Source organism: Dermacentor albipictus, chromosome 1 (assembly GCF_038994185.2).
Source record: "Dermacentor albipictus isolate Rhodes 1998 colony chromosome 1, USDA_Dalb.pri_finalv2, whole genome shotgun sequence".
Lineage (NCBI taxonomy): Eukaryota > Metazoa > Arthropoda > Arachnida > Ixodida > Ixodidae > Dermacentor > Dermacentor albipictus.
The window spans coordinates 59823271-59827957 of record NC_091821.1 but is presented as its reverse complement, the minus strand read 5'-3'; the positions used below and the strand labels follow the sequence as shown (position 1 = coordinate 59827957).

The 4687-nt window shown below is 43.7% G+C and overlaps 1 pseudogene; it reads right to left on the bottom strand.

Moving 5' to 3' along the window:
- Positions 1–1398: 1398 nt before the first annotated feature.
- Positions 1399–2406, bottom strand: LOC135918365 (uncharacterized; annotated as a pseudogene).
- Between the last annotated feature and the right edge of the window lie 2281 nt (positions 2407–4687).

Sequence of the window (4687 nt, the reverse complement as noted above, 5' to 3'; positions counted from 1 at the left end):
ACAATGGGTCGTTTGCCACTGTCTATCAACCACGCACACAATGGGCTCAAACAGTGCATTCTCGCCCGGTGCTGAGAAAGGGGCTTTCTGGCTTCACATGTAACTTTTTGACCGAAAACCCATATAATGCTACACATTATAACTGCACAGTTTCGATGATAATATTTTTTTTTGGTGACCGAAAACCTACGAAAAGAACTCGCGCCTTTCTTCCGGAGACAAAATCGTTTGCAAAGAAGATCCACGAGTAAATAAAATTAGCATAAAAAGAACTGAATTTTCGTGCTGAAATCTGATTGTCAGCGGGCAGTTCGGCTGATGACTGCCAGTGACCGCGATAAACGTTTATACTTTCGAAAACGGTTAGGAGAGCTTTCAACAGCATGCCCAAACAAGCAATCATATGTTCTACCACACTCTTTAGATAACTACATCGAAAAATCATTCTTTATATCTACAAAATACTTTCACCTGAATATCCGCTCAAGTAAAAACAAAGAGACAGAACTCAGCGTTTGCTTAGAACATTTTCAAAATCCATTAGTTGTTATTATTTTAACTGAGACGTGGTTGACAGATGACGCATCAGCGTTTTGGTCTTCCGGCCTGCAATACGTTTTCTGCAAATGGACCGATTGGTCGCGGCGGAGGTGTTTGCATCTTAGCGGAAAATACATTTGGGTGGGAGTCACCGTCACAGTTTTCGTAATTTACACGTCATTTCGAGTGAAGTGGTTTGATGATGGCGCCAGTTTTCCTGACTGTGCAAGACGTCTCGAGTGGACCAGACGATAACTTCCTCTGCTGCCGCATATAGTAGCCACGGCAACGGCGCCCACCGATGAAAAGAGCAGCCGACGTCTACCTTAAGGCGTTGTCAGGAAAGCGCAGCAGACGGTGTCGGCTTCGCTTGGTTTGATTCGCGGCTGTGATTCTTGCGCCACGCGTGACTGGCTGGTATTTCGGTACATCAACATTACCTACCCTTCGCATAGAGATGCATATAGGCAAAGAGCGGACACACCCGTTATGGACACGCCGACCTATGGATGGCTTGATGGCTGTATGTTAGGAGCATCCCCTTTGGAACGGGGTGGTGGGTTGCGCCACCAAGCTCTTGCTAATATACTGCCTAATCTCCTACCTCAGTTAAACAATAAAAAAACACTATGAACTCCCATAGCGAAGTGTGCTTTTGTACGTCTCCGTTTTTTGTCGTTTCCCTACTTTTTTCCACCAATTCTCCATTCGCCTCTTACTAGGATGGATGGGTGGGTGAATGAGGCTCTACCCTTTCAATCGCGCTGCGTCGGCGCGCGCCACCTAGCCTTGAATGGTACTATATGCATGCATACCTATGTATTTACTCCTTTACTTTTGCGTTGATATTATCCACCAATCAGATAGCCTCCGTTTAGCTATTTCTACCTGTTCAAAGTCTATTTTACATTCACTGTCTTTAAAACCCAAAGCTTTGAATAGTTCCCCGTTACATTCAACTGCAGGGTGAAGTTGTTTACGAGCAAGTATCAGGTGTTAGGCCATTTTCTCCTCCTCTCCACACGCCCCACACAACAAGTCTATCTCCTGGTATCTGGCTCGGTACGTTTTAGTCCGCAGTACACCTGTCCTGTCGAATAACAATGAGCTTCTCTTAGAGTTATCGTAAATATTTTCTTTGGCTATTTCTTGCTTAAACGTCCTGTATGTGTCTAATGCTAATTTGGTTTGCATCCCTGTTTTCCACATACCCCTCTCTGTCTCCTTAACCTTTTCCTCGACTGATGGTTCCTTACCTGTCCCCCCAGTGCTGCCCAAGTATTTGCTTGACAGTTTTCTAGTTTGTTTCCTCCACTTTGCGTCAACATTTCTCATCTATAAGTAATTGCAAACCTTCCTAGCCCACCGCATTTCCCCCATTTTTCTCAATCGCTCCTCAAATGCTATCTTGTTACTAGCCTCTCTGCCCTCGAAAGAAGACCATCCCAGATCCCCCTACACCCCAAGATTTGGTGTCTTACCATGTGCTCCCAGAGCGAGCCTACCCACACCACGTTGCCTAGTTTCCAACTGGGCCCGGGTCTCTGCTCTCATACATAGAACCGCATTGGCAAAAGTCAAGCCCGGAACCATTACCCCCTTCCATATCCCTCGTACTACCTCGTGCCTATTGTAGTTCCACAGTGCCCTAGTCTTCATAATCGCTGCACTTCCGTTACCTTTAGTCGTTACATATTTTTCGTACTCTGTCAGATACTCAATTCCATTATTTATCCACACACAAATATACTTGTACTTATCGACTATCTCAAGCGTGGCCTCCTGTATCTTATGCTCGCCGAAAATGTTATCATTAAAAATCATGACTACTGATTTTTCTTTGCTAAACTTCAAGCCTAATCTGTCTCCTTCTGTACCACATATGTCCATCAATCCCTGCAGATCTTCTGTATTGTCAGCCAATAATACAATGTCATCCGCATACATCAGTCCTGATAATGACTGTTCAATCAATTTTCCTCGGGGCACGGCCGCCAACGCCCCGAGCGGCTGGCGAGACCACTAATTTAGTCAACCGAGATTTTAGGCGCGTGGTTTAGCTCTCTTTTGGTTTCGGTTTCGATAACGATGCTTTCGATTCTTGTTTACCTTTGCCTGCAAGAATGTTCTGCTACGTCGTCCAGAGTGGACAGCAAGAGCTTTAATATTTCATTTTTAAGCATGCCGTACACACACACGTATTTAACTCGCGGATCGCGACCTTTTTACTGAAAAATACGGCAAGCTTCTCGAAGAAACTTTGCGCGGCTGAATTAGCTCATGCAGATTGGAAAAATATAGCGATCAGAGCTCTCTTTATTGCAATTCTTTTGCCGTTTTTGAGCCACTTTTCTCAGATGCACACAATAGGAAGCAGTGGTCTCATAGCAAAATGTTTATTTCTTTTTTCTATAGTGAATCCTACAGAAAAAAAAGCTGGATCACACGTTTGATAAAGACACTGACACAGACAGACACAGACGAAAGACACAGACTACAAGAAGAATGTTTTGGCCATGACAAGCAACGGTTCAAGTAAAAATGGCACTTGTGAACCTAGCCATGGAGCATTCTGCGTGAATATACGGTAAGTTAAACCTCCTTCAGAAAACGATTCAAAATGCGCATTACACTGCTCGAGTCGCACCAAATGAAACGTTTGTGTTTGTGTGTGGTGAGCCACAGTTAACAAATTTTGTGGTTTAAACCGAAGGTCTTGCGACTGACTTTTGGAAAATTACGCATTGGAAGTAATGTACATGCCCTTCTGGAAAAGACAGGTTCAATAACAAACGGGTGACTGCGCGGTAAACGGACGCCACAGCTCAGATCCTAGGCTACACGTGCAAAATACGCTCACCCAGCATGACAAATATCTGGCTAACAATGTCCTTAACACAAAAAAAAACAGCAAAATGACCTCAGCAGAGAAAATTCATCAGCCCCCTTCCACTTTGTGAAGGACAAGCAGCGAAGCTGTGATGTGTTTTACCTGAATTGACACATCTATACATCTATAAATAAGTTATTATTATTATTATCATCATTATCATTATCATCACAAACATGGAGTTGTCCGTTTCGCTCCCGTAGAAGCCCATGTAGTGACAGCACACGGGAATTTCACATTGTTTACAACTTCACTGTGAACTACTTATTTATGAAAAATACATGAAACTCGGCGTACTGTTAGAGTGGTCTTAGTGTCTAATTTTCGTACAATTTGTATCGTGATAGTTTTTATAAAACAAGAGTTAAAGCAGTTTTCTGTAACCATACTCCCTCCGTAGACGGCCATGTATTGACAGCAGGCGGGAATTTCACATTGTTTAGAACTTCACTGTGAACTACTTAATTACGAAAAGTACATGAAACTCGGCGTACTGTTCGAGTGGTCTTAGTGTCTAATTTTCGTGCAATTTGTATTGTGATAGTTTTGATAAAACAAGAGTTAGAGCAGTTTTCTGTAACCATACTCCCTCCGTAGACGGCCATATATTGACCGCATACCAATTCTGTAACGTTTACAACTTCACTGTGAACTAACTAATAACGACAAGTAAATGGAACTATGGAAAAAAGGCGTCATGATAGAATCGTCCTAGCGGCCGATTTCGGTGTATTTTTTTCCAAGATATCTTCATTACATTAAGAGTTACATAGCATGCGCAAAAAACTGGAGATGAAAATTTATTTGTGTCGACGTGACGCGTAAACGGACGGACATGGGCCACAGCCGGAGGGTGGCTATATACAGCTTCGCTGTAAAAGGAAACACCCTACTGCACAAGTGGGGCGACGCGTGGAAAAGCCCTGGGTGGCGAATCCAGAGGCACATGACCGGCGCAGCATCAAAGTCTCTATGGAAACGGGAGGTGCGGACGTAACCCCGTAGACGTATGATACGCTGTCTACCTTTGAAGTGGACTGGAAGCAGACATCGGTACGCTACCTGGCGGGTTATCAGACCCTTACATGCGGCACGACTGGCCACTCGAGGGATTTTGCGTCTATTGGCGGGCTTCTTTGACCCTCGGCAAAACCCTTTTATGTAGTACGTATTTAACAACAAAAAGCCATGTCGGGAGGTTTTCATGTTGTTCTACAATTTTCTCATTGACACATTTAATATAATTGAAGTATTTGA